General features: G+C 43.9%; 1 protein-coding gene across 16 annotated transcripts in view; it reads left to right on the top strand.

The window, feature by feature from the left end:
• The window catches only part of TMEM164 (transmembrane protein 164), a 96881-nt gene that overhangs the window by 9395 nt on the left and 74852 nt on the right, over positions 1 to 12634 (top strand). The window lies entirely within an intron of this gene.

The following is a 12634-nucleotide window of genomic DNA, read 5'->3' as shown; positions in this document are numbered from 1 at the left end:
TTCCTGCTGTACTAACACTTGTTTCTTTTTTTTTCTTTAAGATTTCTGATGATCTTCATAAAGTTAAGGTTTATTTATAACTGATGAAATAATTCTGGCAAAAGTGTTGTCTTGCTTAAATCTGGAAGATTAAATATTACTGAGGGCCTTTCTGTTGCAGTAGCCCCAGCTTCATTAACTTCTGGTTTTGTTTGAAGTGGAGCTGGCAAGAAAATATTCTCAACTTTTTATGTAAGCAATATTTATTCTGAAATTATCCTGAATTAGTCCACCCTTTATCACCTGGAGTGCTGGGTTAGAGCTGTAGTATTGTCCTCAGTATTCTCCTCCCACACATGCAGCAGGGTGATCTTGGCAGTTTGGCTTTTCTTCTGCTTTTTTCCCAGTAAGCCCATCATTTCGTGTTCTTGATTCAGTTGTAACAGTAACCTCAGCTATGATTAGTACATCTCAGGCAGGATGTGCTCTTTTTATGCAATTTTTTTTAGTGATGTAGGCTCAGCATTTAAGGGCAGTTGGAAAAACACTTTAATTTTTACGTGCCCCAAGATGTTAGAACTGTAGTGTTGTCCACAGCACATAAAGAAGGGAAGTATTTTATGATGTGAGATTATCTCAGATCAGTGAGGCTTTTAAAGCATGATGGACAGAATTAATCTCTTTTTATTTGAAGCTGTTGATTGAGGACTAACTTTTTTTTTTTCAGGTTACGGCCTTATGATTTCAGCTTCTATTCCAGCAAATTTTGTTCCCATTAGGTAGGGTGGTTTTGCCACTTGTCATTTAAAATGACTGGAGGAGAGTGAATTTCTGTCTTTCAGGGCTTTTATTTTCTACTTCTATCACAAAAGTCTATTGTTAAAATTGTGATAGAATTTGTGTCAAGAGTATCCACTGGATTTCTGTTGCTGTCACTAAATTTTGCTGTTGGGTTTTGCTTCTACTCTCTCTTTTAGAAAATGAGGGAAATACTTTGTGCTGTCCATCATCAGAAATATTCTGAAATCTACGGTCCTGGATATTGAGGCCTAGTGTCATCTTATGTTGCTTTTCATTGCCTGTGTGGATGAATGCATACTGGGCAAAACTGAATATGGGCATAGGCCTGCAGGTCAGGAAACCCCATCAAGTCTTGCTGGATTTTTCTTCTCAGGGGATCAGCTTCTTCCCCCCACCCCTTACTCACCTGCCATGACTTGATATTACTTGGTTCTGAAGAAAAAGGGAGGCTGACCTACAGGTTCCCAGACAGGCTCCAGGCTCACCACCCATAGGAAAATGAGGTGTTGCTTTAAGGGCAAAAATGCATGCTCCTACTTCTCCTTGACATGCCTTCACGGCTCCTCTCTCCTCTAAGAGACTTTGGGCTTGTGGCCCTAGTGCAGCACCCCCAGTGCAGCAGGGCTTCTTGAGCTCTCTATCACAGTGCCCCTTGGTGCTAATGAGGCCTCCTCCACCCCTACAGCCTCAGCCACAAACCAGTGGCCCTTATTAACATCAAACGTAAACCACAGGCTCCTATGGCCATATAATGGAAATAATAGTAAAGAAATGAGAGGGGTAAAGTGCCTGCTTACTTTATGAACGTGTTTCTGTCTCATCACATGGCATATTCTTCCCTAAGAGGCTGCTACAACTGCACCATAGTCATCGGGAATCCCCCTGTCTGGCCTTCTCCACTTGCAGTTTATATGGTTCTGGCTTTCCCCTTCCTGTCACCTGACCAGGGCTCGATCCTTAACCCCTACTCGACTGGCTGGCTGTGCCCAGAAAGTTCTGGATTTAAAGGGACCGCCTTGTTTTTTGGTAACAGGGCCCTTCATTGTGCTCTGCATTTGTTCTTCAGGTAAAATAAGAAAACTTTGAAGGTATACTTCTTTGTTTATTCTCACACTTTCTTTTTTAAGATGCCTTTGTTAAGATGTCACTACCTTAACAAAACTGAAACAGGAAGTAGTTGGCTAGCTTGCTAAATCTTGATTTAATTTTCCCTAAAGGTAGTTTGCCCTGTATCTTTCCCATTGCTATTATTGGGTGTATTCCTGTCAACAACTGAAGTTAGCAACAAGCAGTTTGGGGATAATTGATAGATCTGTCTTACTGGAGCTTTTTTAGGAAGGAAGATCTCCCACTTCCTTTTATTTTAAGGCTGGGCAGGATTTTTAGAAGTGATGTAAGCCGCATGTTCCTACCGTCTATGGATATAGAATAACAAAATGCGGCAGCAGTTTGTAACCTCAAAATCCTATAGGGAAGGTTGTCAAGATGCATGTAATATTAGTTTAACTCCATCCTCTCTTATAATGGTTTGTGTGTCATCTGCTGCTGGGTCCAAACAGTAGGACAGACGATTTGGAGGAAAAAAAAAGAAAAAGATTAAATCTGTTGAACAGTTGAGATCACTCCAAGGGGAAATCAATTGTAGCAATTTGTAAAGGTCTCTTCATGCAGGCGCTTTCTGTTTTTATATTCTCTGGATAATAGTTCACCTAAAACAACAAAGGCCTTGGGGCTGAGCCAGAAATAACTTTTGGAGGTGGAGGTTGTTCTTCAGATGTAGTTTTTCCAGTGGAAGAGCACTGATATTTTGCTTTCCAACAACCTGTGTTTTTTAAAAATGATTTGAGGCTTGGCATAGTTCTGTAGTTGACTGGCTGAGTGCTGCAGATTTAAAGCTCATTTTGATCAGGATGCTGATGTTTTCATTTCTTCATGCTAAGCTGTGTTTAAAGCAAACTGGCTTCACGAGCAGGATAAGCCAGTTTAGACATGTCACAAAGGACAAGGCACTGACTTTTGCCTTTGGTTTCTTGCTTTACAGCTTAATTCTTGAAGGAGAAAGAGGCAGCCTAGCATTACTCCACAATTACCCTCTGGCATGCCATTGACTGCTACCAAATAGTTCAGTTCATTGTTTCATTAACTGGAATAGCAACTGTGGGGTTCTGGGAGGTAACATTTTAATGACCCTAGAGCTGGTATTCTATCATACTTCTGCCTGCCTTTCAAAGTGAGGAACAGTTAATCTGCAGCTGTGGCGCATGTTTGAGGGAATGTACCATGCTTTAAAAAAATCTTAACATCTATAAATACCGTATATCAAAATGAAAGGTGCGAATAAAGGCTGCCTACATAAACATTTTAGTCAGATTCAGAGACCGTGTACTTCAGCCAGTCACTAAGTCTACCAAATTGATCTCAGAATATTCCTTAAATGCAGGGTAGGAGACAGGGAAGAGCCCTCGGAGTAGGTTGTAGAGAAGGGCCATCTCTCTACATACGGCAATAGTATCGCACACTTCTGGGAAATAAGGCGAAGAGAAAACGACAATTTCAACACTTGTAGAAGCAATTTTCATAGCTTTGTTTTTTTTCATATGGTTTAGAGCAGAGGTTCCCAACCACCGGGCCACGGCCCGGTACTGGACTGTCAAGGATTGGCTGCCAGGTCGTGGCACAAGCCCCCCGCTCGGACCCCCAACTGTCTGCCTGGGCGAGTGGCTTCCTCCACCAGCAGTCATGTGCAGGATTAAAGCTGGGTGGCAGGACAGCCCTGGTAGGGAAGCAGCCGACTTCGTGCACCCCGTCCTGCTCCTGTGCTGGTCCACAGTGTAAAAAAAGTTGGGAACGACTAGTTTAGAGTGCATTACACCTGAATATTTATAGCTACACAAAAATTCCTTAGTCCTTGTTCAAAGAAGCATAGCTTGCCAAGAGTTATTTTGTTGTTGTTGTTGGTAATTTTGTAATCTTGACATGCCTCTCTCTCTTGCTTTGCCTTGTCTTACCTGGCTTTTTCTTCTTTCTTTCCTTCGTTCTTTCTTTTACTCTGAACCAATTTACTCTGTGGTTCACTAGAAACTCCAAACACAGTCTTCTTTTTCTAGCTCAGGGATGACTTGAGATCCTTTTAAGGGTGCCATAGGGTGCCATACAAAATTAGCTGTTAGACATGGAACTACATACACATGATTCATAAAATATACCCAGAGACTTCAAATCGGACTCCCTAGTGTCAAAACCACTCTAACCTGTTGTTGTTTTTTCTGAGTTCTTTCCGTAGTCAAAAAAAAAAAAAAAAGAGTGAAAGCTAAGAGCTGACACTTTCTGAGGAGTGCCTCTAGTCTAAACAGGTTAAGAATCTGCACTAGGTCTTGCTGGACAAGAGATTTAGGCAATAAATAAAAAACTTAGATTTCTTGTAGACAAATGCGTGCTAGTACACAGGGGAAAAAAGCCATCTAGAGTGGGAAGGCAGGAGTGCAGGAGATACTGAATGGTAATACTAGAAAGCAAATTAGTTGCAAGTTTACAGTGAGCAGAGATAGTACAAAGCTAGATTGAATTTCAGGCTGAATGCACAGAAGGAGCTTGACTTGGATCATATAGTTGGTTGATACTTTCCATTTGGCTTTGTGGGACTTGACCTGAATTGGCAGATTTTGCTTTGGGTACCAGAGAAATGTAGCTCGATTTGAGGAAATAAGGAATTTTAACAAATTTTGTTAAAAGACAAGTTGGAGGAGTCCCATTGCAATGTAGCTTAAACATTTCAAATCTTTAGCCATGATACAGCAGGTTCTCAGCTGGTATTAACTGTCAGAGTTATTATAGGCATGTAGTCAAATTTCTCTTTTAAAAAAAAATTTGTAATTCTTACCTAAGATCAGACTGACTTTCCATGAGCAAAAGCCTGTATACAGGAGGATTTCTGATGGAATATTTGTAGGGGCAAATTCTTGGCTGGTGTAAATTGTCATTGTTTCATTGAACTATTGAGGATCTGCTCCTAGAAAAATATCTGCTAAGAAACACTTATGCACTGCGAGATGATTCTAACTATGTTAACTTCAAGAGGAAAGTGTTACAAGAGAGAATATTGCAGAAGTCCTTCATTTGAAGAGGGGGGAAAACCATCCTATAGTCAGAATTGCAGTTCTGCTCTTAGCTGAAAGTAATTTGATTGCATAGCTATAGTGATGCTAAATGGAGCTGAAATCAAATGACCTTTTTTCCTTTAAAATACAGGAATCCTCTGACCAGATTTTTCCTTTCTGGTTTCTCCAGTGGCTTACTCAGTTAACATCTAGCGGTCCCTTTCTCTGCAAAAAGGATCAACCTCCCCATTTATATGATGGGCCAGATCCTGAGCTGTAAATCAGCATGTCTCTAGTGAAATCAGTCAGTGAAGTCATGCCTACTTACACCATTTGAAATCTCACCCTATGTCTGTGATATGTTGAAAAGATGTGAAAATCCAGTCATGGGTATCAGTGAAGTCTGTTCAGCTTCTTGGACAATATCTTTGGTTTTTGATAGGGATTTTATTTTGCTCTGGTTTATTTTTTCTTGTAAGGTGATTTGTCCTTTACTTCACAATGTTGATGAGCACCGAAGAAATGGAGCATGTGAAAACCATGCCTTTCCCTCTCCAGAACTTCAAATTAAAAAATAAAGGGTGATTTTTTACAACCCGTTATTTTGTGGAAGGGGGATTTATTTTAATCTACAAATTACATTGATTTAATAAATATCTATTGAGCTGGCCCTGAATAGTGGCAAGGGATGGTGTAGGTCAGGGGTGGTCAAAATACGGTCTGTGGGGCGGATCCAGCTCACCAACTAATTGTGTCTAACCTGTGGGCGGACAGCAGCAAAGTCATGGGATCTGGCCTGCAGAGAGCTGGTGGCTGTGGCTGCTGGGTCATGCCGGGCATGTCCTGTTCCCTTCTGCAGCTTACGCCAGTTCCTACCCTGTGTGCTGGAAGCAGTGCTGGTAGGTGCCGTCATGAGCTGTGGACATAGCAAGTTCAGGTAGGGATTGGGATGTCTGCCTGGGTCCACAGCTGCTGCTGAATCAGTGCATCAGATGCAGTCCTGGGCAGTTGCCCCCATCCCCACTGGGAGCTTGCCAACAGTGTCCATAGCTGAGGCCAGTGCCTGCTTGGCACTGCAGGGCGGGAGCTGGTGTAAGATGTGGTAGGGGCTGGGACACTGAATCAGGGAGTGCTGTAGCTTTGGGGATGGTTGTGGGGGGGCCAGAGGAGGGAGGACTCCCACTCACAAGGACAAGTAAGATGAAGCTTATTACAAATATAAATATTTCAGGTCTTTCTTGTTAGTTGTAACTACAAACTGTACTAGAATGCTTTTTACTAAAACTGATGCTTGGAATGGGTAGGTGTAAAGACACCACCACCAAATTCCTGGGATATAGCAACAGACTTGGTCCTGAGCTGCTTTAGTCACTTATGAATATTTTTTTCAGACCATGTACTTCATTATGTATGTGGAGATAATAGAGGAATCTGTTCTCTTCCAACTTAGTATCCTGAGGAAAAGGTTTGATTTTTGTGGTGGTTTTTTTTTTTTTTTTTTTTCTTTCCCTCCTGCCCTGTGAGTACTGGGGGAAGGGGGTATTAATCAAACCATATGAAGTTTTGTTTCTACACTGAAGAATTACACTTACTGCTGAGAGATTTTTTTCCTCTCCTGTGTGTGTTGCTAGTCACAATTTTCATAATTTTGACAATGATGAGAGGGGATGATATTTGCTCAAGATGAACTTCTGTTAAGAGAGTTTTATACTTCCAGTAGTTACAAGTAGTATATTTCCTTGTATATAACAGCACAGTATGTATAATTTGTTGCTGTTTTTTCATACTTTATCTGTCTCTCCTTTGTAGATAAATGCTCATAAATATCAGCAGGGGTGTCAAACTCATTTGGCCCCACGGACCAGATAAGTGGAGTGGTAGTACAGTAGTCTGCAGGTCAGGTGAGGCCTATGGATCCCCTCCACTTCCTTTCCCCAGCATATCTGATCTGGCTGCAGCTTCAGCTGGTTTGTATGTAGTGTGGCTCCTGGAGCAACCAGAACAGTCTGGCCAGAGTGGCAGCCATGCTGCATGTGGTGCCATGTCCCAGCAGCTCTGGTACTATGCCATATGCAGTGCTTAGCTCCAGCTAGTCTGGGACCTGCACTGCAAGCAGTTGTGGCACTTGCTGCATGCAGCACAGGTCCTGGACTAGCTGGAGTGGGCACCCAGTGTGGTGTGCATCTCGGAATGGGCGCAGGTTGGCCACCATGTGCAGCATGACTGCTGCAGGATTGCACTCTATTCAGCGTGGGTCCCAGGCTATAGTGCCTGCTGTCTCAGGTATGTGGGAGGAGGGGAGATGACTAAGAACTTAGTCTCTACTGGAGAATGGGGAAATTAGCAGTTGACCTGATTGTGGTTCCCAGTGGTGCAATATGTTGATACACTGTTGTAGTCTTTCAAATACCTCTCTCATCATTCCCTGCATACCTACATGAAGCAAGGACTCTAGGGAGACCTTCAGTCCTTCCCTAGGATTTTTGGACTAAGTAAAAGTCCCATAATGCCAAAAGAGAACTCAATAAAAGTCCCAGGAATTAGTAATGTTTTGACACTTTTGAAACAAACTTTTGAAAAGGATATGGATACTCAGAGACTAAGGATACGTCTACACAGCAGTGCCATGCTGTGTAGAAATCTCTGATCTAGCTCCAAATAGGAAGCAGTACAGTAGCATCCATGTGCTGCTCTGTCTGGTTTAATTAGTGCAGCACAGTGCCCTGACTAATGCATTCTGTTGCTTCCTGTTGCTTATGAAGGATTCAAACGGACAGTGAAAGGATCTGAATTTCATGAAAATTGTCAGGTGGATTTTAGGAGTTTAGCTAATGGGTATTGGCTTGTAGCAAGAGTGTCCAGCTTCTAAGCCCCTGGGGCCCCGGTGGGGGCTACTCTGTGTGGGCTGCAAGACACTCCCTTCTACCTACCTCAGCACCCACACCTGCATGGGCATCCCCCTACCACTGCACTGTGCCTCCCTTTCCCCCCCACCATCACTGTGTGTGTGTGTGTGTGTGTGTGTTCACAGCCTCTCCCCCCCCTCCTTTTGTGGGGGTGATCAGTGAGCATCCCTGTTCTCTGCCTTGGCCCTGCACTCTTCCTCAGTTCCCTGCACTTCTGCACAGCCGTGCCCCCTGGAGGAACGGTAGGAAATGGCAGCTGGGGGACAGAGCTGGGAGCCTGGAGACTTGATGCTAATGCAGCCTGAGAGGTTGGGAACATGATGGCTGGGTAAGAGCCTGGGTTGGGGGTTGCTTGCACATTAACATTTTGCTTATAGTATGAGAAAATAGCAAGTCAACCAAACCAATTGCATGTTCTTTCTTCAGCCTCATTGCTGCTATTTTTTTCTCATACAGGATGCTGTTCTGCAGCAGCAAAAGACACCTTTCTTACGCTTTTAGTTGTGCTTCTTAAATCAGTACAGGGCACTACAAATTGTTCCCAGAGCATCTCCAGTTGCCCTGTTAGTAAAATTAGGAGCAGCATGGTAAGTCTTTGAGTAGCTATAACTTCCCTAAAATGGAGGCCTGTTAAATTCTAATTTATAAATTACAAATAAAGTGAGACTGATCTCCCTATCTAATTCTATTTAGCAGTGTAACTGCATCTTTTTACACTGTATCTCTTGATATAGTGCAAAGCAATTGCAGTTGATGAGCCTCTCCTAGATGAGCATTCTTAGAACTCAAATATGCTGCCAAAACACAAAGTTCTGATGCTAAAGGCCAGGAAGATGAACTGACAAATCATTTCCCAAGGTGATGGCGACTAATGGCCATTCTTAAATTGGTGGAGGGAGTTGTAATCTGGGGAAACAAAGCTTGCATTGAGCAATTTTGAAGTAGGAAGGATTGCTATAATAACAACTGACTTGTATTTTATTCAGAGCTTATAGTTTCATTGTAGCTAGGGTCAGGAAGGACCTGAACAGATCATCTAGCCTGACCCCCTGCCACAGGCAGGAATGAATGCTGGGTTCACAAGACCCCAGACAGGTGATCGTCCAACCTCCTCTTGAATTTGCCCAAGGTAGGGGCGAGGACCACTTCCCTGGGAAGTTGGTTCCAGATTTTGGCCACCCTAACTGTAAAATAGTGCCTTCTGATCTCTAACCTAAACCTATTCTCCATCAGCTTAGTACCATTGTTCCTCGTCGCCCCAGGTGGTGCTGGGGAGAAAAGGGCTCTACCTATTTGCTGTTGATCTCCCTTGATGAGTTTGTAGGCAGCCACCAGGTCCCCCCTCAGCCTCCTCTTGCTGAGGCTGAACAGGTTCAGGTCCCTCAGTCTCTCCTCGTAGGGCCTGTCCTGCTGCCCTCTCACCAAGCAGGTGGCCCTCCTCTGAACCCTCTCCAGGCTGGCCACATCCCTTTTGAAGTGCGGCGCCCAGTACTGGATGCACCACTCCAACTGTGTTCTGACCAAAATTGCATAGAGTGGGAGTATCACCTCTCTGGACCGGCTTGAGATACACCTTTGGATGCATGACAAGGTATGGCTGGCCTTGCTGGCTGGGATCTGGCATTGGGGGCTCATGTTCATCTTGGAGTCAGTAATGACTCCAAGATCCCTTTCTGCCTATGTGCTTTCAAGAAGGGAACTCCCCAGCCTGTATGTATGCTATGGATTCCTTCTCCCAAGGTGCAGCACCCTGCATTTATATATGTTGAACCCCATCCTATTCTCGTCTGCCCACTTTTGTAGTCTGTCTAAATCTATTTGCAGCCTCTCTCTCCCTTCAAGTGTGTCCACCTCGCCCCACATCATCAGCAAACTTGGACAGTGTGCTTTCCACCCCCTTGTTCAAGTCACCAATGAAGATGTTAAACAGTGCGGGTCTAAGGACCGAGCCCTGGGGTACCCCATTGCTCATATCTCGCCAGGTTGAGTACAACCCATCCACCACTACTCTCTGGGTGCACTCCATCAGCCAGTTTTTTACCCATCCAACTGTGTAGAAATCAATGCCACAGCTAGTGAAGTACAAAAGATTCAAGGAGGAAAAAAATGGATACTTGTCCTGCAGCACTTTCTTATATTTTTGATAGAATTGTCATTTTTTAAAAATGGAAATAATACAATTACTTGGATTCAGTGCTGTGAAAGAGGATTGGGAGCAGTTAGAGCTTAACTTTGTGGACATCAAGTAGAAGAAGGTTGGTATATAATTTTTAAAGCACTATGTACTTAAGTTGGAAATCTGTAAAGAGAATGAACCTAGAAAATATCAGTGTAGGTTTTTCATTTTTCCCCTTGATCTTTTTATATCTGTGACTTTTTGCAGTTATTGAAATAATTATATAGCAGAGAGGTGGGACTTGTCTTGTGTTACTCATTGAACCTAAAGATACCATGAACAACTCTGTCAGTGAAGACTGAAGTTTCCTCCTCAGAGAATGCTCTTGCAATTCAGCTTCTTTTGAAATATGCCTTTATGAGGTCTTAATGGTGTATTGTTATGTCTATATGAGATGCTTAATGCACAGTAGACTAATCCTACTGTGCATTAGTGCATATTCTACTGTGTATAAAGTGTCATAAAAAGACTATGCACCTTTGCTATTGCGCAGTAACGCCAGCTTTGTTCATTTATATAGGGCCTCATCTTAGAAATGCTAAACTTAATGAGCAGTAGCAAAGACAGTAATGCATGTGTAGACATGCCCTGTGTACACACAATGGTGGTGACTTCTTGGAGAGTGACTTGTGCTGAGTTCTTAGCATCTAGAAAACATTTTTTTTGAGTAAAGCTTTCTAGCTTGTTTTCTACATCCATCTTCCTTTTAACTTTTTCTCAGGAGTTTTTACTAGCATTATTTTGGTTGCCTAATCCTAATAATGGCAACATGTAAACAAGGAATTTAATTGCTTTTCCTTGGTCACTGCCTTAATTTTTCCCTACCTTAACTGGAGACACATTAGGCAGGTCAGAAACATATAAGCTTTCATAGCACCTAATCAAGCTGTCTCCTATGTAGATACAAAGGGATAACTTTTCTTAGATTGGACAAAAAAAATCATACCAGAATCGCTTTAGTACTCATGAAGTATGGAGTGAAGAATAGGGCTAGATCTTCATTTGGGATAAATTAGTGCAATTCCACTGCCACATCGGAATGTGCTCTCTCTTTTTTCTGACATGGGAAACTGAAGCACAGAAAGAATAAGGTGAAATCTGTTCACTAACTTTGGGTTTTCCAATATGAGTTGGCTGGAAGAACGTGATGCTTTCAGAGTGTTTGGCATCGGACAGTACTTCATAAGCTCAGGACATTGACTTCAAGAGCAGTTGTGAGTGCTCTGCACTTCTGCAAATTGGGCTCAGGGTCTCAAGTTTGTTACCCGGGAAAAGAGGAACCAAAAGTAGCGGCACATAGAGAAGTGTTAAATATAAATGACATGGTAGTTTAAAACTGGAACGACGTGATACTGGCAGGCAGAGAATCCACTTCTCCATGTCAGCTTTCAGCTGTCTTAACCATGAGATGGTCCTTTCTGTTCCACAGCCCATTGCTTCTTTTTGACACATCTTCCAACTTCTTTGACAGAAAGGGAAGGAATTTCCTGGACTATATAACTCTTGACTGTTTCCCAGAGCAGGTCCACCCTGTTGCAGTAAATCAGGTTGAGGTCCTGTGGAAAGAGATACGAGATAATGTAATTAAGAGCTGTGTTATAATGCTTATGCATAGGAGGCTGAATTAAAGCTGTTTAATTTTGCATTTCTTGACTTTGCAACTTTCATGTTCCTTTTAATGTAGCTTCTATTAGTGCTGTAATTAAGAGATCTAATACAGAAATAAAGCACTCTGAAAAAACAGAACTTAGCTTTTCAGATTGAGAGCGCTACGTGTTTCAGGAAAGTTGCTGCTGAATGGGATTTTTCCAGAATGGAATCATTTGTATTGTCAGCTAATGATAATATAAGCATGCTAGAAGCCAGTACACTAATGGCAAGTTGCTTGTTGCGTTAAGATATTATTACTTAGACCAGAGTTAGGCAAAATATGGCCTGTGGGCCAGATCTGGCCCGTGAGGCCATTCTGTCTGGCCCGCAGGGCCCCTAAAATATTTAGAAAATTAATATTTATCTGCCCTTGGTTCCTGTCAAATATGCCGGAACTGCAGGTGAGGGGGGAGGAGAGGGGACCCTGGGCAGGGAAGGAGCCCAGGGAAAAGCAGAGCATGGTGGGGGGGAAGAAGCGGCCCCTCGCCTGCCGAGTGCCCCATGCTGCAGCTGCTCGCAGCCCACCTGGGGCTGCCTGTTCCTTTTCCGGACGCCCCCTTGTGGGCTGCGAGCAGCTGCAGCAGGGAGTGCTGGCTATGGGGTGGGCGAGGGGCCACTTTTCCCCATCATGTGCTCAGCTTTCCCCCCCAGCCTCCTTCCTGGTGCAGAGGAAAGCGGTCCCTTGCTGGCGCTCCCTGCTGCAGTAACTCACAGCCCGCACGGGGCTGTCCAGAGCAGGCACAGACAGCCCCAGGCAGGCTGTGAGCGGCTCCAGCGCAGGGCGCTGGCCACAGGGCAGGCGATGGGCCACTTTCCCCTCCGCCACACTCAGTACCACCTTGTAACCCCTCCCCACTTCTCAGTACCACCCTGTAACTCAGCCCCACTCTGGGCTCACCTGTCCAGGCTGCTTGTGGCGACAGCAGCAGCAGCCCACCTGCTGGCTGTGCCAGGCAGTGCTTGCCACCTCTGCCTGTGGGCTGCCCAGCACGTGAGCTCCAGGCAGGCAGCAGGAGCAGCCAACA

Source organism: Alligator sinensis, unplaced genomic scaffold (genome assembly GCF_000455745.1).
Source record: "Alligator sinensis unplaced genomic scaffold, ASM45574v1 scaffold1497_1, whole genome shotgun sequence".
NCBI lineage: Eukaryota > Metazoa > Chordata > Crocodylia > Alligatoridae > Alligator > Alligator sinensis.
The sequence above is the reverse complement of the archived record's forward strand: the minus strand, read 5'-3'. Positions and strand labels throughout refer to the sequence as shown.